Genomic DNA, 24,613 nt, shown 5'->3' on the forward strand with positions numbered 1-24,613 from the left:
AATTCTTTAATATATACAAGCAAATCTGGCAACTTTAAATCATGTTACTTCTTTGAAACATGCCACAGACTGTCTTTTCCACTTTCTACTTAGTGAATCTTCATAGGGTTTTTAATACTCTTTCTACTTTTGCCATGATCAAAGGAATTGCTCTCCGTTTGCTTGTTCCTCTGATAAGTGATAAAAGATGTCAGTGAGACTAATGAGAACTGCCTCCAGCTTCCTTCATAAAGCCCTGTAGAAAAGAAATCACAATGCGTCGTCAAACCTGCTAGTCTTTTAGGAAATAAAGTGTGGAAAAATACCAGGCACAAAGACAACAGGGGGATGGGAGTGAGGGAGGAGGGGGGAAAAAGCTTTTAGGAATGAAACAAAGCAGGATAACGATGAGTAAGTAAAAAAATTACTCCCAAGAATAACCTGTGTTGGGGTAAATCCTGCAACAACTGCGCCCTGAAGCTGCATATAAAAACATGGAGCTTCAGTGCTCTGTGCGATGCTATTTGCTCTCTGCCACCATCACACGTGCTGAAAAGGTAACAGGGGTACTAAAACCAGAAACCAAACCCAGATTAGGCCCTTACCCTCCAGCGCTGAATGACAGTTTACATCACTTTTCAGGATCTCACAGAACAAAACACGTTTCAGGCTCGCAGTGAATGGTGCTTGCCAGCACCAGGCCCCTCCTTGCAGTGACTGCGGGCAGTTAGCCCTGCGCCCTCAGACCCCAGAAGCAGGGATGTGCTTCCATCCCCTCACACTGAAAGCAACTGCAATAAATATACAGTATCAAATGAAGGCTGTGTGTGGAGACCAGTCCTAAAACAGCAGCAGGACTTTAATTCGTCCTACAAACCTTCTAAGCAAGTTTCTCCCCCAGTTACTGTTTCTAGCCTGCTTCTGTAGATTCGCTGACCGGTATCAGATCAGCAGGGGCTGCTTGCATACATTTCCTCTAACCCAGATAATGGCCAAATGGAAATAGATCAGTATCTCGCTGAGGTAGAAAAGGCAGTCTCAGTTCTTTGAGCTGAACAGCAAACTCAAAGCTGTGTGCAGATCAAGCAGCAGACTCCTTTCCCATGCAGCCTCCTGCACCCAAAGCACACCCATGCCTTTGCCACCTCCGTGCAGACCCTGGGGAACATGCCCTTGTGTGGCAAGGCAGATGCTGGCATGCCAAAAGGCAGCGGCACTGTAATTTTCTGTGACACCTGTGCTATCACATCTGGTCAATTCAACATTAAATCCTGTTGAGCTACACCAGTGGGTTTCCCACCAAGTTCTCTGAAGGCTCAGAGCAGAACAGGCTGAGAGAGAATTGCCACCTTTAAGTCTGCACGCAGAGAACCTTGCTTTATTCTTGATTTGTTTTGCATTAATATTTCTCAGTTACTTTTCTGAAGAGAAGCTGATTATCCCAGGCTGATAGCTACTGATACTTGTTGATTTATGACCAAAGACAGCTGTACTATGTCTGTATGTATAGTTTTGTAACTATACGTGTTTATCAAAGTAACCCAAGAATGTGGGGAAAAAATCTGCAAAAATATGATCGATATTTAGAACGCACACAAATAATTGCAGGTGTTCTCAAGCAGAAGACAAAGTTATCAAAGTATGTTTGACATTATTTTAATCAGTCAAATAAAAAAGGGTCTTGTAATAGTTCTATTATATCACTCAATATTTTACAACTAGTAGGTCTTACCTTACACCTCATTTCTAACCAGATGATAGAGAAAAAGAGGCACTTTGCTTTGTGTGGTTCAGATCGGAAGTGATTTGTAGCAAAATACATGAATTGTATTCTAAGGAAAAAGTTTTATATTGCTGTATTTTAGGAAAATAAGGGCAGAGTACACAGTATAGACAATAACCCCAGATTTTCCTTTTGCTGACTTTAGTCACCAAATGAAATCAAGTAAATAAGTGGAATCTACAGAGCTATTTTCTCTGCGCCACTAACGAGTGGTGATTCAGCAGCCCAACATGAAAACTCTGAGAGCACACCACGTTTTTTTGATTTTTTCTTTAAATGTTGAATGATTAAACACATCAGAATAAATTGGACTTAATGTAGGTTTAAAACTTAATTTTAAATGGTTTTACTCAAGAAAGATTTTTTTTAAGCCTGAATTAAAAATCCAATTTATTTTTTTTTAAGTCATTGATTTTTATCCATCCTGCTGTTCCTCTTCATTAAGGGAAGAATGACTCTGATGCCTCAACAGAAGAGAAAACTCTGATCTTTCTCCCGGGGCTCTATTTCCCCTTTTATACTAATATTAAATATGAAGGGTCTACAGAATCCTAAAGAAGAAGAAGAAAATGAGTTTCCAGGCTGGATAGGGGAGGGATTAAGCCAGGGATGTAGCCTAGGGGAGATGCAGGAACAGACAGACCCCCCAGGGCAGCTTCTGTCTCATTACCCTCATTGGGCTGAGCCAAATGAACACCAGCCAACACCAGCCCTAATTTTGGCCTGTACCTCCAAAGTCACAACCACACAAACTCCTAAGGTTACATTCTTTTCATTAAATAGCACAATTTGTAATAAGACAAATATAATTACAAGTTTAACCACCAAAAAAAAAACCAAAACAAAACAAAAAACACAACAACAGAAGCTGGTTTTGGTTTTGATTCTGTCTGGATTACTGTTACCTTGTGAGAAAAAAAAAACAAAACAGTGTGCTAATTAGCATCACCATAAACCCATGTTTGAATTCAATTCACTTCATGATCATATTCACTGGATGACTTATCAGCTGGGGAAGATGCATGGTTCTGTGCTCATTATTTCCATCTCACAAATGCTACCCTTGCAGCTTTCCTTTGTGCAAAATACCTACAGAGAAACAGCAATCTTTATGTTCTAAACAAATCTTTTATGTTCTCACGTGCAAACTGTCCATTTCATGCATTTTACTGAAGAATCAGCATGGTCTCCAGAACAGTGGGGCACATTTTGTGCCTTTTTTTTTTTATTTTTATTTTTTACAAATCTCAAAGCTAAGGATCAGTTTCACATCAACCTGCCAGAAGAGCTGGAGACTCACATCAGAGTTCCAGCAGCACAAGCTGATCCAACCAGCTCCAGAGGAGAGGGATTTCTCAGAGATTCTGAAGGTGACTGCTTGTAAAGGAGTTAGCAACGACTTCGACATTTGTAGTTTCCAAAGACTTTAAACTGTTGAAATACTTTTTTTTTTTTTTTTTTTTTTAAGAGGTCTTTTCGTCAAACTGGAAGATGGTGGAGGAAATGCTGATTCCCTTTTAGGCCACCTCAGAAGACACAAGTTTTCACTTGGTATTTAGCTCTGCTTCATTTGTCAAAGCTTTCCAGGGCATATCCAGAGAGCCTTGACACTGTCTGATGAAAATGCATGTCTGATTTTCACAGCTACACAGCAAAACTGACTGCCAGACATGCACTAGGGAAGAATCTGCAAATTAAGAAAGGGAAGGGCGATAAGAATAGTGTTCTTCAGAGAATGAAGAGAGGAGGCTACTGAAATGCATTGCTAAAATCATGCACTCAGACAGCAGAGTGCTTTCTGATGTCCAGCAGCTGACTGTGTGCTTGTCCCCTGACTTACAGCCCTTCCACATTTTGGTAATACTCTTAGCTATGGGATACAATATTCAGAAATACAGAAAAACTTCATTTCTGCAAAAAGAAAGAAACCTTCAATATCTGCAAGCCAAGATCACTTCTGTGCTGCGTGCAGGATAACCTGCAGCCAGCCCTTTGCTGGTCCTGTTCCTATCTATCAGTGCTCTGCCCCAAGGGAGCATTTTCCCTGGGAAACTGCCATGAGAGCAGCAGTCTCCTGGTTACCTTGACTATCTGCCTTCCACTGGGAAAGAAAAGCACACGAGGAACTGCAACAGAATTCTTCAAAAGGGAGATTATGCAAAAAAAGAGATGAAAGAAGAAATGAAAGAAAGAGAGGATAAAGAGAAGAGGAAAGGAAAGGAGTCAAATCTAGAGGGGTTTAAAATGATGAGGGAAGCAGGGAGGAATTCAGAAGAATTCTTTAAAAGTACTGACATAGAATTGAAATTTATCAAATGAAGTGCAAATGAAAAAAAAAAAATGAGGGCAGCTATAGGAATACCCAAAGTAAACAAAAGGAAAAAATAAGAAAATAAAGGAAAAGAACAACGTAAGATGCACACATCTTAGATACTGTAGAATGCTGGAGGGAAATCTGGAATGGCTTTCTCAAACTGCACTGTCAATCAAAAAGGTTATGTTCATCTTTGCTTGTTTTCAGCAAGAAAATCATTACTCGTTTCTTCAAAAAATATGAGCAGAAACTTCCCACTTCCTCTCAAACTGCAGGGATTTTCAATTGAAAATGAAATTTTTAAGCAAAAAGAATACTGCAGCTCCATGTCAAAATATTTTAGACAGCTCTAAGAACAACACTGACTTTTCTTTGTCAAAAGAAAACAAAAAATTTCACAGGTTTGCTCAGAAATTGTTCACAGTTTATAGGGAGAGTGGGAGCTTTCCAGAGCTGTTTTCATTCTCCTCACACAGGCAGTCTGAAGGTGGCTGAATGGCCACATTTTAAGTCTGGCAGAAATTAGATCCTACATCTCCGTACCATCTGCCCAAATAATCTTCAAAATAATCATTACAGAACAAATAATTTTTTTGAGTGTGCTACAGAGACTTAAGTTATGAAGCACAGGGGCCGGAAGGATTTTTAGGTCAACATTTCCTTTTCATCTTGGGGTAGCATTCTGGGACACGCAGTGTGCACTTACAACCATCTCCCACTCACATAATGCTCGTGAGCAGAGTTTGCTAAAATGGGGTACTATCTGCAAAACTGAAGATACTGTGATTTTGGGGTACATGGACACGTAGGTTCAGTATGTTTTTGCCTATGCTGATCTCATGCATGAAAAAAAATCCTCCCCTAAAACCGTTCACAAGCCTTTCTCAACTAAAGTGCCATTTAGCTGTGCTTAGCATCGTTCGGCTCAACAGAAAATTATTACTGATTTAACACAGCAACAACAGTTCTCAGCAAGCTTTTCATAGGGATGATTTTTTATTTTACAGTGAGTAAAACATTAGTGTCAGCTGTGAGAAGGTTTGGTTCTTACTCTCCATCATCCCATAGCTAGACAAAAAGAACCGAAGCCTCTGAAAACAAAACTTACCGTATAGAAGCTGCAGAAAGAGACACTCAGAACAGCAAGGCAAAAGCTAGGTGTGCTAAGAAGTGCTTCTTGTCCATCTAGACCTTAAACACCAATTCCTCCTGAAAAATTAATACCCTGCACATGTGGCAAAGTAAGGTGCTTTGAGCAATTTAGAGCATAAAGGCCAGTATAGCTTTAAGCTCATTATATAAAATAGAACATATTTTTTAAATTTATAAACAAATTTAATATGCTCAGAGAAGAGAGCAAATTATTAAATATTGGGAACAGATGGGGAAATGTCAGACCATGGCTACTTGTATTTCCCACATTTTACAGCTGGTTTGCAAGTATGAAGCATGCAGAGGTTTAAGCCACTGAGATCAAATGATCACAGAGCACCAAATTCTGTACCCTTTATTCATGCTCTTTATTCTGCATTTAATTCAAGTGGTGTTTTACCTGAAAGCTATACCTTCTTGTGTAAAGTGTTTTCACTTAGGACTGGCTTTTTCACTTAGCACCTCCTTCAGAGCTTTTTCCTTCTCCTGTATGTCAAGGAGAGGAGGACTGTCTGCAGCATTCCCAGCCCACAAAAATTCTTCATCTTCCCCTAGAGAAACTGGCACTTACAGCTGGTCCATCCCTCTTTCCCTTCAGACTTTGATGTACCTTAGTCTCTTCAACATTTTAAGCCTTAGAAAATATGGAAGGTATCTTTACTTCTTTGAAGAAGAAAAACAGGATCTGTGCAGTAAATACAAGGAGCATTTTCTCCTTGTTTAGTCTGTTGTAAACAGTTCCTGTTTAACCCCCCACCCCCACCAGCAAACAGCTGGTGTCATTATATTTAAAACAAAAAAAATGAGTAGAGTGATGCAGCCAAACACTATGAGAGTGTTCCTTTTAACCTGAAACTCTGCCTGTGGGCCACATCATCCTAAAAACCCTTTGATACAAGATAGGAACTAATGCTAGGGGCGGATCCAGAACTGCACACAGGTACCTGCTGATTTGCCAAGTTATGGGTTTTAAAAGTCTCCTAGCCTGCTCCTGGCACCTCTCGTCAGTCACTGACAGGAAGATCTTCCTCTGTGAAGGGCGATTTGCACAGCAGGGGACCTGCAGAGCAGCTGCCGCAGGTACTGCAAAGAAAATAGAAGAAGCAAATTATACAAAAATGAAATGGAAAAAGGAACCAGAGAGGGAGGGGAGGAATTTGCTCTTATGAAAAGCGGGGCATGGAGCAAAGGGGGCAGAAGAAAAGGAAGTCACAAAAACGTCATGATATCAGAGCACAACGGATATAAGTGGTAAGAGATATTAAATGCCACACAGTGAAGGAAGGTGTGATTGCATACAGAAAGCGCTGGTGTGCCACGCCATCAGAGCTATGCAGGATCCAGCTGCCTGGACATCCTACGTCATGGCCAGGCCAGGAACTCCCTGTGCCCTCAGAACAGGAGCAGAGCTCAAGTCACAGCAGATGCTGCTTTAAATTCTCATGGAGTACAGCTTAACACCTGGTGCTCCTGGCTCGATGGCAGCACCCCATGCACTGCTGTCTTGCCATCTCAAAGTGCTCTGGAGGACATTTCCATGGTAAGCAGAAGGCTTCAGAGGCAGGGCTGAACTTTTCAAAGGTGCAAGAGGACTTACTTTAGCTTCAGTTTGTAGCATATGGGAAGGAGAAAAAGCAGTAAATTTAGTTTTTATAAGCCATATATATAACATCAAACACAGGATTAGCTTAGGTGTTGTGCTTTAAGGAGTGATGTTTGCTTGGCCCTGCTGGTTGGGATGCTCACAGCTATGAGCTGTAAGGTGACTGGAAGTACAACCAAAGTATGTTTTCAGGAGGTGAAGCAGCCTTACATCAGCCCCTGGAAAGACAAGAACTAGATAGCACAATATAACATTTTGAGATAACTGTGTTCCATAAAATGATGGAAGAGATGAGCAAGAAGACCTCCTTAGCTTATGCCTATAGAGAAGAGGAGGAAACCAAAAGGCAGGCCAGTCTGATACAAGGAAGGCAGTCAGGAAGCACAATGAAATGGCTCATTCTTGTCTTGGTCAGTTACCTCCTTAGAATCACAGAATTACTCAGGTTGGAAAAGACCTTAAAGATCATTAAGTCCAATCACAACCTAACCAAACTACCCTAACAACCCTCTGCTAAATCATGTCCCTGTTCCCCCCTACTTGAAAAAGCAATAAATACTGGTTTCACTTCAACCTTACCGCCCTCCTGAAAATAACTAGAAATATAATCCATCCACAGGATAATTTATATCCAAAAGCACAACTCCAGTGAGAAGCTGAAGGTAAACCAGGCCTTCAAATCCAACCAGGCATACATAGGTTTTGATACAATTAAGACCAAGACCCAACCTTACCAATTATAGCTTTAAAATCTCTTAAGTTCTGGCTCAAGTCAGAGCTCCAGCTTCAGGCACACTAAACTACAAGCAGATTAAATAGAATTTTTTTCAATTTTAGTTACAAATTTCAGTAAAGAACAGATTGCTAAGAACTAGAGGAGAAATCAGTCCATACAAACCTGGTATTTTAAATACAGAAACCATTCACTTTTTTGTTTTAACCAATTCCAAGCTGTCTCCAGCAATGTGCACTAACATTTTAAGCTTGAGAACGTGTCACTTTACACAACTGCAGCTGTGTTCTATCTCTTTGAACAAGTCACTTAAACTGTTACAGTTAAAAAGCTCTGATTTTCCAAATCAGCTGGGAAAGAAATTTCATAGCAATATCATCCAACTTGTTAAGATTAGTCATGACTAAAATTAAGGGCATACACAGGAGTGACCATGGGAAAAACAGACCTTTCAAAAGTATTTCTGGGGGTAAAATCACATATTAATCCCGAGAGATAATGAAGTAATGCTTCAAATTTGCAGGCAGTACTACAGGTCTTCCAAACCATGGAAAATGAACACACCTGAAGCTGAATGTGAAGAATGAATGTGAATGGGTGGTGGAAGGAAATATTCACTAATACAAAGTTGAGTAACTATATACATATAATGTTTTTTGTTTGTTTTTTCAAGCTCTGAGTAGAACAACATCTGAAAGTCTGATGCCCCAGTAACGTTTTGTCTTTGAGTTCAGGACCGGAACTCTTATCACCCAAGACGTATTTCCTTTTAGTAGGGGAAATAAATCTAACAGGGCTGACAGCTTTGACCTCCAGTGCAGTGACAAGGCACATGCTTAAGCTTTGCAAGAAGCAATCAGAGATACAGTGTTCACCTGTCTGCAGTAAGTAAGCAACCACAGAACATACAAGAAATATGACAGAGACAATGTTGAGTGACTGTATTATATGCTAGTAAGGGAAAGGGTGCTGGAGCTAAATTGATTCATTAAAATTAGGTTGATTGCTGAGCTATATGCAATGCCTTAAACATAAGCAGTCAAAGCTGACTAAAAAGGAAGCAAAAACTGAACAGGGACTGAACACAACCTGTCACTGATGGGGGGTGGGGAGGAAGGAAAAAAAAACAAAAGCAGATACTAAGAGAAAAAAAAGGATCCATAATAGCATGAAGTTCTGCATGCTCCCATCTCCCACCAAAGCATAATTCTAAAGGAGGAATTTTAGTCCTGCCAGATGCATGTTTTCTTTCGGACCAAGAGTACTTGGCTGCACACATTTCAAACCCACTCAGACTTGTGGGTTTAAAAATGTGCTCTTGTAAGCAAGCCTTCTGCATTCCACTGAGAAGCAGGGCACTCACATTTCCAGCACCACTAAAGGTAAATCTATTCATTGTCATAGCTGTGTACCAGAAGGCACGCATAGCAACTGAGCCCACCCCTCACAGAAGGTCCCAAATATACTAAGTTATCAAGGAGAGAAGGAAGAAGAGTCTGATACTGAAAGCTTCCCCAAGAAAAACCTCCTCTGTGAAAAATAGAGAGAGAGAGAATAGCTGGCACGCACTTGTATTTTTTCACTGACTTATTCTTCAGCCAAATGAATGCACACGTAGGTGGTGCATCAAAGTGAGCTGATCTGTGCCATAAAACCAAAGTTAACTTTGCTTTAAAACAGCACTCACAGATTTCCTTTGCTGACAAAATCACTTCAAGCAGGAACAGACCTTTTCAACACTGAATGCATCAGAAAGGAGGAGGATGTTGATTGCTTTTCAGACCAGATCCTCAGCTGCTGCACACTGACACAGAGCCACTGATTGCACTCTTATTTTCATTGAGTAAAAAGCATCTGATACGATTCAGGTGAGCTATTAGAAAAACAGGTGAGCTACCACAAAAAAAGCAGGTGTCTGGGGTTGTTATTTTGTTTGCTCTGGGTTTTTTGTTCTTAACTGAAAGGAGGAAAGGTCAATCCAGGCCTGTTAAATTGAGAGTGTTAAATAATAGAACTTTTTATTAATCTTCTAGGATCTGATACTTGCTTTCACTAGTATTGTTATTTCTCCACATCTTAATGATTCTGAGATATTAGAAAGCAGCTTCACTTTGCAAAATTGTAGAAATTTATGTATGATCTTTGAACAGAAGCTTCTGAGCTCCAGAAGAGCTGCGTTAAGAGACAGCAATTTTTACCCAAAGCATCTGTGTGATTTGGAGAAGATAATATGAAGCCATTTTTAGTCCATTTTGCTAATTGCATTAATTCCCCTGTCTTTACTTCATCTAATTTAGAAAAGCAGAAGTAACTAATCACAGTTCACTATTTCAGTATGGGTGGTGACTTAGGCCGAAAGTCTTTTTCCATAGTTTGTTAGTTCAGATTATGAAATGCCTAAAACTCTGCAGACCCCATATTCTCCAGCTAAGATCCCATATTCCAGTTTTACACTCTACTACATTGTCATTAATTAGCATTACTGCAATAGCAAGACCAAGACACATTTCTACAACCTTCCTGTTTTTACTAGCATGGAAATCATTGTGTCTGGCCTCAGTGCCATCGCTAAATTTATGTCTGCTTCCCATCTTCTTGCAGGCATTTGTATTTAGATAATGTGTGAAATCCTGACCATCTTAATTAATGACAAATTTCCCATGAACTTCCACAGGGCCTGGATTTCTCTGTATGAATGCCTGAATCGAGTCCCCTGATTTTATTCTACCCTACAAAGCATCTAAAACACAGTAGTTGTCTGCTAACTTACAAATAAATCCCTGACAATGGTGAGCTGCTCTAGAACAAAGCATCCTAAAAACCTTAATGCCATCTTTAATAGCTAGCTAAACAGTATGTTGTTTTAGCCTCCATTACTTCCTATGGACAGCCTATGAGACTACTTGTGCTCTCAAGTTAAAAGCAAGCTTACAAAATGAAATGCCAGACTCACATTTTTATATAGCTTTTGCATTAGAGGCTGTTTGATAGCTTTCTGTTGAATCAATCTAGAATGCTGTTGCCACTAATAACTCCTGCTATAAATTAATAGAAATCAATAGAATAATAAGAAGCAAACTTTCTGTGATAATTCATCATTCAACCACTACAAGAAGAAAAAGACTTGAATAGGCCTGAACAGGCACATGAAAAATAGATCAGCATGAAGGCAGACACGAGGGATGGGGAAACAGAATAAACACAAGAAACTACTTGGAGAGGGACCGTATCGGAAGACCCCCCACCAGGTTTCAATAGTCACACACAAGTCCAACTCAATATTACAAATGGTGTCACAGGCTGTGAAGGGCCCAGACCCTTTGTGTACAAAAATCCATGGCCATGGAGCTCCACATTTCTTTTATAGGCCTTTTGAGAACTGTGGCTGAGGCGTCTCATTCGAACCACCCAGCCAAGAAGCATTAGTTCTCCCTGCTGCCATGCTGCAAGGAGTGAGATATCACCATTGACGACTTCTCCTCTCACCTTTCTGTAGATATCATAAAGCTCACACATAAAATCACGAAGTAGAAGTTACAAGGGGTATTTGTAAAATATTTTTCCTTTGTTAGTCTATATAGATTAAAAGTTCGTTCAAGGGGATACTGTTCATTTTTAATGGCCTGTCCAAAGCCCTTAGTGCCAATGCTCGAAGAACTTCAAGGCTTCTGCTTCTGCTAACCAGATAGATGTACTGCAGTTGAATGTTGAAAGTGTGATTTTAGCCAAAAATCTGAAAGTGACTGCTAAAAAAAAGCAGAAACGTGGTTTATTTTGCCTTATCTTTTCTGCCAGGTCAAAATTTGAGGACGTACACTAAAAAGAGAGCTTTCTGAAGAATGCTCTTGAGCTGAAACGTACAAAGCAACAGTAACGCTGATGCAGTGACACTTCCAAATTCAATGCTGCAGAAATGGGAAATCCCTGCCCCTGAAAATGTGACCAAGCAGGCTCTCCCAGGTACTTTCATGACTCTTTCTGCCTCCCCAACCTCACATTCAGCAGGGCACAGGCTGCACCGAAACCCTGCAGTCCGAGCTAGATGCTATGCATGTCGGTCTGCCCTCCAAAAATATCCCATCTGCTTTGAGGCTTTTAAATTCTTCTCTTTTTGAGAGAAAAATGCACTCTGAAAGCAGGGAAAGAGACTGAAACACAACAGGTTCCCTCAGGGCTCCACTGTGCCACTATTCAACAGTGGAATGTCCATCACCACAGCAGTACAGAGCAAGTGAGAACCTGTCACTTCTAGAATATGGTTTGGTCTCCCTTTGTATCACTGACCACAGAAAAGAATGGAAATTATTTGATGGCTCCTTCCCTGCTATTCAGTACTGGTTTGAATGTGAAAAACACAATCTGGGCATTTTTTAAAGAAATACCAAAAAGTGAGAGATGACTGTATAGAACAATAGCAGATTTCTTTGATTTAGGGTTGCCATATCCAGATAGTTCATCACTAGTCCTATTTTATTTATTTAAAGCTTCCGTTCCTTGCTTATAGCTCTCAGTTTTCAATGAAACAACCAAGAGTTTATTCATATGCCTCCTGTTTGCAAGGCAGAACAGAAACCATAGAAGAAGAAAGCAATGGATAATCCAATATGATCTTTCTAGTTGTCCTGATTTTAAGCCTCGTGATTTCTGTTTTTAATGCTCAGGCTTACTGACTCTTGAAATTCACTCAGAGATTTCTAGTATCACATATGATATATAATTATGTGCTATGACATGACTGAGCATACAACACATGTTCAAGTGTCGTGGGTGGTTACTAATAGTGATGCAAAATAATTCTATTTGTGTTCTTCATAGAATGGTTCGTGTTGGAAAGGACCTTTAAGATCATCTAGTTTCAACCCCTGCTATAGGGAGGGTCACCTCCCACTATACCAGATTGCTCAAAGCCCCATCCATTTCATGCATTAAGTCTCTGTTTCTGTATGTGACTAGGGCAAGGTAAATCAAGGTAAACCATTAATGAGTTAAACTGTTTGTGGGTGTTTTGCATGGCAGAATAAGGAGATGTTTGTTCAGTAAATTCTGAAATGTTTCAAGACTGTCTCAAACTCTACCCTCAGGATGAAAAAAAAAAAAAATGTTATTTTTAGTTAAGAAAAACAGAACAGATATGTCTTCATTGCTCCTTCTTTACTTGTAGGCTTGGAGAGATGATGAGGCAATAAATTCAGCATTAACCTCAGCTGCATCAGTCTCCTCCAACTGCACACGCTTTGTCTGTATTAGTCCATGTAAGATTAAGACATAGGGTCAGGTTATGACATCCTTGTGAACAATACCACTGAAATAACAGGATATTACGTAGAGTATGGACTAAGACATTGTGTAAGAGAAAATGTACCTCACTTCTTTAAAGCGCGGGGAATGAAGTGTTTGCAGAAGATAGTCCTTTAACCTCTCAGTGCTAATGTGCCAATCCAGTGCAGACTGAGCACATGCTGAACTTCAGGGAGTGTTCCTCAGCTGCTCACCATTTTCCTGCGCTGGGAGCTCTTCCAATTTTTCTGCCCTTCACACTTCATAGGCTGCTCTCAGGTTGCTGTTCCAAGTTTTCTCTTATCTGCTGGTGATCACTAGAACTGCAGCAAGATGGTATTCAGGTGTTCCTTTGCAATTTTAATTACTCTAGCTTTTGCATAAATGAAGAAGTCGTAACCTGCTCTAGAACGTGTCAGTGCCATGTTGGCCACTACTTCCCAGTGCTCTGAGAACAGAACATTCTCACGGTATTCCTGACAATTCCTGCTCTTTTATAGTACTGACTATTAGTGCCCACCTTCCTTTCATTTCCTAAACCCTCCTACAGCAATTTCAGAAGTGTGCTGATACCAGTGCAGGAAATATGGACAAAACTTGAGGACTCCAGGAGCCCTACAGTTAACACTGAAACACCATACACACTTTGTGGCATAGTTCCCAAGAATCAAGCATCCATGGAAGTGCTGTCAGTGTCATTTTTTTCTGCCTTGCTTTAAGAGTCTACAGAATGTATTCAATAATATGCACCAAGTTAAGGCAGGAATTTTTGTAGGATTACTTAATTTCTGCGAGCGCTGAGGACCTCAGAGAGCAGGCGCGAGTTGAGCCCAAAGCATTTGCAGAAATCTCAGTGGATTCCATTACTAGTAAAACCTCAGACCAGACAGAGATAATCTTACTTGGCTTTCAGCATCCAGCCATTAGAAGTGGTGATAACGCTGTTCTGACTGAGCTTTTGTCTCACAGAAAGTGTACTTCACAGCAATAAGGTGTATCAGACCTCACGCAAATAAATGGTGCAATTCATTTCAATCAGAATTATTGCCACAACCACCATGCTGTGTAATTAATATCTTCTGGTATGCCTCATAACAGATTTTATTCAATACTAAGGATCAATAGGAGTTGTATCATTCTGAAAAGAACTCCGCATCACAAATTCCTTGTGCGAAGCTCTAGTTTAAGAATTCCTACCATAAGAAAATTGGGTATAAATACTCATTTATGATGGTTCTAAAGATGTTAATGAATGGTGATACTTATCTCAGTGTGGCAAATACATTTTAAAAGGCCTTATAATGTTGAGAGCCAGCTCTCTGAAGCAGGTACATGATGAAGCAGTTAGACACATTTACTCACTTCTGACACCACTGCTGCATACCATAATCTGCCAAGAAATGTCCCCATCTGCACTGGTATAACATTGCAGAATATAATTAAATTATCTGCCATCATGTCAAAACACACACAGAGATTCTCAGGTATCCTGGATTTAGTGAAGGAAAATATGTAGCTTTTTCTGTAAGCTGTAACATTAACATCTGAGGAAGTCGGTGCCAGCTGAAATCAATGGAAATTGGATTTACCACAGAGGATTTTTCCAGTGGGAAGAGCCTGTGTGAGATTTTCTGAGTTTGGTATAACACTAGGTGGCACTAGTTGTTTTAGAAGCTTCTTTTTCTTCCTGCCTTTCTTTCTTTTTCTCTTTTTTTTAATTTTTCTTTTTTTCTTTTTTTTTTTTAATTTTCATCCATAATAGAAGTGAGAAAACACACATAATAAAAGCAATGCTGATTCTACTGCCAGTTGATGAGGTGGAGAAATTTGTGAGACTCAGTACCAGACAGCAGCATCCAGCTTGGGAACCAAGACAAAGTTGCATCCAAAATGAGAGTGATGGCCAGTCCCAAGGTCTTGTTAAGAAACCTCTGGGAAGGATACTGAAAACCTGCTAAGTGCCATGGGAACATCTCTCCTAAGGCCTTCCCAGACCTGTCATTTCTTTCCCTTCCACAGTCAGTTACAGGCTCTTTTATCACATGTGGGAAAAACACAGAAAGTTCATCTTTTTTTTTTTTTTTCCCCTCCTTTGATATTTGGAGGCATTTTATCTTCAGACATGAAGAAGTATGTATGTTAATAGTGAACTGAAAAGTCTGCTTTCTTCATTGCATCAGATTTCTACAGACCACCAGATATTTCTTAATTAACTTTTAGAAAAGGAATATGACGCATTCCCACCACATCATTTATCCAATAAATAAATAATAAAAGAATTGTTTATCTTTTTGAAATTTCAACCCACCAAACGCTTCAAATATTAAGGACAGTTGGTTCAAACAGCACTATATCTCATGAAACAGGGTACAAATATCTCAAAACTACTGCACTTCCATTGTGCCAAGACACAAACATTTAAAACGTGCCTGCCAGGTCTAAAAACTCAGCTGTATTCTAAAAATAAAATGCATTTCATTTTCTTTTGTGCTTGATATTTCCCATTCTATAGAAATATATATAATTAAATTTTTCTCCATATCCATTTTTTATAAAATGAGGTGCTTATATGTTTGTATGAAAACTAAGACTTAAAGGAACTCAAGGAACTAAAGTTTTTCTAAGAAGTTGTGAGGTTTGCATTCAGTTTGCAAGAGTTGGCAAGGCTGCATTTCAGGAACTGGTGGAACAGTTCTTTCTGAGGTCGTGTGTATCAGCTCTTGGGTGGACAGTGTGCAGCTCTTTAGGGCAGCAAAAACAGCAAGTAGTGGGTAGGGCAGCAAGAGGTAATTAACAGTGATACCACATTTAACAATGACCTGCTGACATCTGGTCAAGAGGCCCCTTCATTTAGAAAAAGAGATTTTTAATGACAAGCCATTGGGAATTTGTATTTTCATCATATTCAAAGGCACACCACACCTTCAGCAGCCAAGTTCCTTCTGGGGTCACACAGGGACACTGGCTTCGAAGTAAGGTCTTTCTGACTGAGCACTGACTCTAAATCATGAAAGTAACTGTATTCACAGCACAAAATGTTCTGGCTAAAATGGGGCCCATCTCTCCAGATTTCGCTTTTGAAAGCTTTTCCACGTCCTGAGAGAAGTGAGCAGTCAGGACAGCACTGAGGATCATATCATCCCAGTAGAGATCAACAGCACTACTGGATTTCTAGTAAATGTGGAATTTTTGGCCAGAGTTCATAGAGCATTTTCAGTTTTCTGATCCCAATGTTATTTGCCATCAGACCAGATATTTGAACTAATCTATCCTAATCTAGTTTTTGCATTCTTCAGTTTCAAAAAAAAAAAAAAAGGAAGAAAGAAAAAGAAAACAGCACATTGATTTTTTTGTCTTCAGACTGACAATGACACTGTGCAGACTAATAGTGATACAGTTATGAACTCCAGCTGTCTTTGGTAAGGAAAAGCCATTAACATTGGTTTTCCCTTTATCCTTTTCTTTTATATCTATTTGCTTGTTAGCTGAACTTTCTATGTACCTCTTGAAACCCACTGTAATAATTCATACTGATTGCAAAAGACATGCTAGAAGAGAAGGCTGCAAAGCCACTTATTTGTAGTTATCTCAGTTGTTAATCTTAGCCAATAAACTGCTGACTGATAACTGCAAATGTTTCTGCTTATAGGTGATATGCAATGGCCTGATACTTCATTCACTTCAGTTTCTGTTGCTGCCAGTGTTTTAGGGCAGCAGCTAAAATGGTGCACGATGCTCAGCTCAGACAGGATGGAACACAAGCGATGTACCCTGTCTCACAAGTGGAGTGGTGCCTGAGCTCTTCTGAAGTGCTCTGCTGCATCATGGAGCACGAGTTGTTGACATCACCTCTGAAGTGCTTGGTGACTGAGTGCTCTTCCAGCTGCTGTTTTTGCAGCTGGAAAGGGGAAATGGGCAGCTACACATCTAGCCTTTTCCCACCATAGCTAGTGTGTTTTAAAAGTGATGGTAAAAGGTGCAGAAAATGACAACTGTGTGCATGTGCATGGAGCATGGGAAAGAAATGCACCACTTAGGGACTACTCTGATTTCTGTTGACAGCTCCATTCTTTCTAAGGTAGTACTCTGGGCTTTCCTCTGTTCCATTTTTTACCTGTAATGTGCTCATTATGATGTCCTTCCTATATCAGGATGACAATACATGTTGTGTCTCATGATCCAGGGGTTCAGCTGCCAGGCACAGAATGAAGCCCTGCCTGCATTTCACAAGCAGCCCTGGGTGCATGCAGTATGCTGCTCCAGAATGGGCTCCGTATTCATCTTCAAGATCACAACACACAACAATTAATGATGCTGAACCAGCAGCATTTAGATGTTAAAAAGTTAACCTGTGCTCCTTGCCCATTCTTAGACAGGCTCTACTAGCTACCTGCAGGCACTTTTATCTCTAAACCCCAATGGGAATGTTACCTGTCATACAGCCTTGGTTTCGAGCTGTTTGTCTCTGCACAAAGCTAAGCCAGCTGCATGAAGGTACCCCCTCCTCTCCACAGCCCTCACACACTGTGAGGGAGACAACCAAACACAACGTGCAGCAGAGTGCACCATCGTATAGATCAATACTGTCATTGCTTCTCTTTATTCCCTGCCTGTCCCCATCCATCTGCTGGCTCTTGTCTTAGAAATGGCAGCTTCTGACAAACGGACTGACTTTTTGTTCTGTCTTTGAACTAGGCTTGGGGTTACTCACCCACAATGAGAGCTCCTACACACGGAGCACTGCAGGTGACAAACAGCAGCTGGAGAAGCACAGGCAGACACACACACCGTGCAGCCAGCATACAGCACCTCTGGGGTGCAGGGCCCCTGCAAGGCTCACACCATGCTGCAGCTGCATCCAACAAGGGAAGGGTGGAAGTAGGATGCAAGAGATGCAGGTCTACAGCAAAGGGATACATTTTGGACATGTGGGGAATGTTTAACATAAATAAAACAAACTCTGTGATTCAAATATTATGTTTTTGAAATGCTAGCTGTTCCAGGAGTAGAAATCTGAACTATTATCCCTGAGATAAGCATCACGAAGTATATTTATGTTTCTCCCTAGGTTTTATTTTGTGTTCATTAATATATACAACATTTTCATTTTTAAAAATACTTTGCGAGCCACATGCTCTCTCTGTGTACTTTTATGGTATTGCTATTAGGGATGGATGAAACTGCATTTGCATTCAAGGCAGAACTCAACTCACTCATGCCTAATTTGTTGGAGCACTGAGTATTTAAATCAGATTACTATAATGTTTACAGCTCCCACAACCCCCCAAATCGCATGATAATTGTCATGTCATGCAATTTATAGCTATGCAGACTCTGCATGAAGACTGGCAGGACCATTGTGTAGGGCATTAGTTGAACATTTGTGAATCGGAAGAAGTTATGAGGAATCTGAAAGAAATTTGAGGAGCAGATTCTTAGTATTGTGTGGACTCTGTAGCTTAAAGTAAACCCATGGCATTGCACTGCTGCAAATGTGCAGACTTCTCTGCCATTTGAGGACCTGGAGGAAGGCTACAGCAGACGTGTTTAGAGGTGCAGGAGGTTGGCAGCCCAAATAAACACAGACCGGCCTAAAGGTGGAACACTCTGCAAACACATATTCTTCAAATATTTGGCAGTTACTTCTTCAAGTTTATTCCTGTTATCAAGCAAAAAAAATATATATATACAAGGAATGGATTGTTCTGTATTCACCAAAGAAAGGAGCTACTAAGTACCTGGACAAGAACTTCCATGCTGCTAGCATTTCAGCTCTGCTTCCCCTGTTGAAGCAGCTCTACATGGAGCTCATCAGCCAAATAGCAGTCCTGTAAGCAAAGACATTACACTGAAATAAATGCACCTGGGTGATCTTACAGCACCTAGCACAGTGTGTAATTCCTTGTAAGCTTGTAATGTCACTGTGAAATCATTAAGAATAATACTTCCTCATGAAGAGGAGGAAGGGAAAACAAAAGGCAAGGCAGGGATGTTTTCTGCCTTCAAACCATAATTCTCACCATTTGAAAATATACAATTCCCAGAAATGGAGTGGTGATGCCACTGCTAACATTCTCTTTGAGAAAGCTGGGAGAAACATGGCTCCATTTTCCATTTCTGAAATGCAGATGGATGCCCTTCCGTGGTGCAATAGCTGCAGTCGCTTCCTGGCCAGTGGTAACTCCATGTTCTACTCTTTTAACTGAGTAATGGCAAATTAGTGGGAAAGAAAAATGAAGGCACTGTAATGATCAAAGAGGAATTTTTGCAAAAAAGGCATGTGTGGTTGGTTTCTAACTGAAACACAATGTCAGTGGTTCTTTTTAAACAGGAAGCAGATTCTTTTGTTGCTTATGGAAAGACTGGCAGAAATTTGCACAGCCTTTGAAAACTGTTGTTTTGGAACATCCTCTTTGTGGGACCTCAGGCACGCTGACGGCGGGGAGAAGGAGTGGTGGGAGAAGGGACTTCCCTTGCCTTGTGAGGAAGCGGGTTATGAGCAAACCCCTGGATGGAGACAGGTTCTGCAGGATGTGTGTGACACTGGAGCAACCATGTGGGCTGACGAGCTGAAAAACAGGTGGTCAGCAGCAGCTGCCAGATCACCATCTTGACCTCATCAATAGCCAATAAAGAAAGAACAGAAACAAGTTACAGATGGCAAACAACTAAATAAAAAGACATTCCGCTGCCAAGAGGTGCTCTTCTGGGGAGCAAAATGGCCTTCACATCTTCAATTCTGACTAAGAAAAATAAATTGAATTGTTTTCATAATTTACTATGTATTCAGTGCATAAGTATGATTCCTATGGCCTGCCCAGCAACAGAGACATAGTCTTAAATGCATAGGGGGTCAGCAATTACCAGGAAGGCAAATATTATGTTTAAATTGTAAAGATATTTTCATTTCAAGAGAACGGGGAGACAGAAAAAGAAGTAGACCCAGTAACCAGGTTGTTCTAAAACAAAATGGAGACCGAGTAGACTGTAAATTGAAAGTCTGGCTAAAATGAATGGTCAAATACGTGAGACAGTAAAACAATTGTACATTTTCCTAGAATTGGAAAAAATAAAGTTCAAACATGCATGCCAAAGACTCAAAATTTAGAACAATCTGTGGGACCGAGCAGCATTGGGATATATTACAAGAAAAACAAGCAAGATAAACAAAACATATCAGCTAAAATATCCAAGGCTCTTGTGAAACATGTTAAATAACCAGCGTGACTGTGGTGAACAGGGACCCAAGGAGCCCAGAGGCTCCCAAGGGAGAGGATGTACCATCGGGTTAATAATTAGGTTAGCCATTCACTAAAGGGCAGAGAATGACCATGCAGGAGGCATTACTTTTATAAGAGATAAAATTGGGAGCTAATGAAGGAGAAGGTGGCAACAACGGAGTTGTCATAGCATTACCTCGCTAGAATTTCTTTGTAAAGCTGCTCTTTTTAATACAACAACCCAGGCAGAAGAAGAATGGAGAGTTGTGGGATTTTGTGCATCCGCAGAGCCTTAGGGTAGCTACATCAAACAGCAAATGGAAGAGACGTCCAACCGTATTTCCAGGTGCTAAGGCACAGATACCAGATCTGGGAAAGTATCTGTAAATCTAAACTCAGTTCTGACTACAACACACAAGATAACAGGTCTTCACAACCTCTTCACATGTAGCCATGGGGTGCTGAAAGTCTCTGGCCTGGCAGGCTTCCTGAGATACTCCTTCCTTCTGAAAAATCTCCAGTAACAAAGCTTCCTGACTCCTCTGCTAATGTTGGTTCCTCTGCCACGAGGTGCCCAACTAAGCTCAGCCTCTGCAGGAGCCCATTCCTGCACTGGGCCTCTCCCAGCCCCTGCCAGACACTGCCATACTCTAAAGTTCTCTGATTTTCTTTTAAAAAAAACAGGTAATTATTATTTAAGGTTATTATTTAAGTTTCAGCAAACATTTAAAACACAATCTGTTGTAGAAATTTATATAAACTGCACCTGTAAGTGACATCATTGCAATACTCTCATACATAGGAGGCTCAAAGCTATTTCTTGCCAGCAGCAGTGATCCACAGACTTAGATGTTGTTAAAAAGCTTACAATATCAGCAGGGCAACTGCTGCCTCCATTAGAAACATGATACTAAGATGCTGATTAATACCAGGAGGGGGCTTTAATCAGCCAAAGCCATATGCTATTTAACTTAAGATGAAAGTGCAAATGATAATCATTATTTCAGAAAGGATGTATTTAAAAGAAGAGCAGAACAGCAAGTGGCATCTTTTTATCATTAGAGCTTCTTCATGCAGACCCCTTTTTTCTAATGCTTTATAAGCTTTTATGAACATCTGGATCATTTCTTCATTATATAGGCTTCCAATATCATTATGTTTGATGTAGCGTTTTTAGTGGAGCTATGCTAAACTTCTAAATATACAATTAATTCCTATTAATTATAGTTTTCAAACTGGAGAAATTATCCATCATTAACTTAATCACTTGTATTTTATCTTAAAATTGTATTCACTCTTTCATAATCCCCACATCTAAAGCCGTTTCTTCCCTAGGCTTTGTGTGATGTTTTGCATGCTGTTTGTATAAAGGTTTGCCAGCCATTTTCAACTGCTTGTAGAACTGAAGCTGTCAGCAGCAGGCCATTTTAAAATAGAACCTAATTCTGCTTAGTTGTTTTACCAAGGAGCGCTTCAGAGAGAAAGAGAGGAAAAAAGAGGTGAATTTAGATCTGTAATGGGCAGACTTCATTAGACTTGATGAAAATTTAGAGCTATGTTCCCTACATCAATGAGGGGAGGAGGGGAACCTTGAAAAGGGGAGAATAAGGTGAGAGAATTATTCACTGCCTACCACTCCATGTGGCAGCAATTCAGCATGAATAGAGCCGGATGATTTGGAAGTCTGCATCCACTGTACTTGAAGAATTAGAAGCATCTTTAATACTCAGTTATGACACTTCTGAAGAAGAAAGAAACTTTTTCAAAGCTTTCTCTGAACACTCTCGACTCCTCATTTTAGGCTTACTCTGACTTAACCTGGAACTTAAATTATAAGACCTTCATTGAATGCCTCCCCCAGTGTCCAAGCCTAGACTTGGCTCTGTTTCCTGCTCTTTGATATGGCACCTGAGCAGACCTGCTTAGTTCTTGACAGCCTGCTTTTAGACACTGGAAGTCAGAAATGGTGCAGGGAGCCAGAACTGCTGTCAGCACTGATGAGACCTAAGTACCAACTTTGTGGGATGTGGAATATCCAGCTCGCGATAATCCAGTTGTTATCAACATCAGATTTTCAGTTCTCAGCACTCCTCTTCATTGCAGAAATACCTGGTGTGGGTGGTCAGGCTTAGCCATTGTTTCCACTCCAGCCAAGGTCTACTTAAGCTTCTTTAATCTTCTCACACCGCTCCAAGGCTCTTCCCCTCAGCACTGCTGGCCCTCCACAGAACAGCAAAGCACAGCAAACCAGCGTTACACGTGTGATGCAGCCTGCGCTCCATCCTGCTAACCCAGCCATGCCCCACAGCACGTGTTTGACCAGACCCACGGCCCACAGAGGCCACCTCCTCCTGCACTGGTACCATCACAGCCCCAGCACAACGCTGTGCCTGCTCGCTGGCAAAGACAATTCACTCCAAGGCCCATCCCTCGAACCACGTATTTCCTAATTCCACCATACTTCTCCACTGTCACAGCTTTTTCTCTGCTGGACCTGAAAGAACTTACATGTTCACATGCAAAGAATGTAGCATTACCCAGGTTTTGTAACACCAGCTCACAGAATGCCTCCTCTGCTTGGAGAACTATCAAATACATCGAGAGCACGAAGATCTGATTCTTACAAATAAGGCTGTCTTCCACTCATCTTTGCTTTCACTGACATCCCATGATAGCAGATACTCCCCACAACTTTACCTTAGATTTGTTTATTTGATTGTCTCCCGTAATTTCACAGAGCTCTCGTCACAGTTCTGGATGTCCTGTTCTGTTCAGGTTATTGGGATTATTATTATTACTCTTTATTCATGATACCACATGATACTGAATGATCAGTCTGGGGCCATGGTTCCTCCAGTGAGTGCCTTTTACTTACAGTGTCAGCTGCCCCAGCATCTCAGAACCATGCGTTCCCACTCTGCCCATCTCCCAGACCCCCATTTCAGGAGGCTAGCACTGTTCCCAGTGCCTCAGATCATAAGGAAGCTAATTCTCCATCACTCCCCCTCTCTTCCATCACACGCTAGAAAAATCTTCAGGGTTCTGCCAGAAAAAAAAACAATGAAACCAGCTTGATTGATACTAGAAATTCATGCTCCAAGTGAGAGACTGAGCAGAAGCAAAAGTTTGTTTTATTCCCTCTGTAGTGAGACAAGGTTGTCGTTGGTTTTGAAAACTTGAGGCAGCATGAGAGACCCAGCAGCAAAGCTGCTTCTGCTGGAGGTGGAATCCTTCGGTCTGTTTTAATCACTGCTCAATTTCCTCCCAGCTCCTGCCCCTCCCTCAGTTCTGCTCTCATTTCTGCTCCCCTCCTCTAAATGGAAATTTGCAGAAATAAGACTCAGGCATCCGACCCATGGCTCACCCCCAGGTGTGCCACAATGTGCCTGCTCGGCACAGGGCTGCGTTTGCTCCGGAGGGCAAAGCTTTTACCTTTGATCACTCCAGATGTATTTTCTCCTCATAATAAACTGAAAATTACAATCATCCCTTTTGGGTCTCCGACAGCTCATTTGCCCATTATTTTTTCAGTAAGGCATACAATGAATGCACTGGTAAAAAGCTACACAGTCTAATGCAGTTTTAAACTGAAATTCAGAAGCACTGAAAACGAACTGTCTCTGCACAAGTAAATTAGCTGCCAGGTGCTCCAAGATCAAGACTGCAACACCCAGATCCAGCAGGGCTGGAAGTTGTGCTTTACCTCAAAAGTTTCTAAATTAGGCTAACGAGGATAGCCCAACACTGATTCTCTCCAGTTCTGCATAATGCACATACCTCTCTTTGCAAATCACTCCTGGCTGAACACAGGGAGCAGAGCACTCCTCACTGCTTCTAGGTAATACGGAAGACATACGCATGGCCACTTCACAAATTTATGCTGGAAAAGCTTGCAGCTGCTTCAAGAGCATGAGAACTGCTGAATTAGCTTGTGGTGCATCCAGGCCAGTATTTTGTCTCCAGCGATGGGAAGGTAATCAACCAACCCTTTGTTTCCCATCTTTTAACCAGTTTTCAGCCCATAAAATAATCTGGTCGCCAATCTCAAGACAAGCTGTTTTCTCCAAATCTGTTGTATGGAGCCTTGTAAAAGGCTTTCTGAAAATCTCAGTGTTGATGTCCACTAGACCTCCTTTATCCAGGCACACATTGACACCTCGTTGAACCGCAGCAGGTCAGGATTTCCCTTTCCAGCAGCTCTTGCCCAGTGCAGCATGTTTCTTGGTGGGCCTGCTGCCCTTTTTCTGAACAACAGTGTCTGCCTTCCTGTCCTGTCTCGTTTTGTATCTCACTTCCATACCAACTGACCAAGCTCAAGCAGAAGCACCCACATGGAGCCTGAAATTCCTTGTGTGCTGCAGGCCTCAGCATGCTCACTGAATCCTACATTCTGAGCTTTGGTACAATCCCTGGTATGCAATGGATTCAGGCCATTTAGTTGTCAAGAAAGGTGTCAAGAGGTTTACAGCTTCACTTAGCTGCACATTCTAAACCTGGAGTCTTGTACCCTCACTGCTGCCCCAAACCAGTCCCTCCTGAAGACTGTTCCGTT

General features: G+C 41.0%; 1 long non-coding RNA gene across 3 annotated transcripts in view; it reads right to left on the reverse strand.

Moving 5' to 3' along the window:
* Nucleotides 1–24,613, reverse strand: part of LOC116243740 (uncharacterized) — a 34,969-nt gene continuing 10,356 nt past the window's right edge. Inside the window, exons 2-4 of one of the 3 annotated variants that reach the window (XR_016470892.1) lie at nucleotides 18,580–18,669; nucleotides 6,173–6,311; nucleotides 1–235 (exon numbers count right to left, since the gene is read on the reverse strand). This is a non-coding gene — a long non-coding RNA (uncharacterized LOC116243740). Of the gene's footprint in view, nucleotides 236–2,662; nucleotides 3,450–6,172; nucleotides 6,312–18,579; nucleotides 18,670–24,613 lie in introns of those variants that run through there. The other 2 variants (XR_004170044.2, XR_016470893.1) reach the window with 2 other exon arrangements.

This window comes from Phasianus colchicus, chromosome 13, assembly GCF_987193195.1.
Source record: "Phasianus colchicus chromosome 13, bPhaCol1.hap1.1, whole genome shotgun sequence".
Taxonomy (NCBI): domain Eukaryota; kingdom Metazoa; phylum Chordata; class Aves; order Galliformes; family Phasianidae; genus Phasianus; species Phasianus colchicus.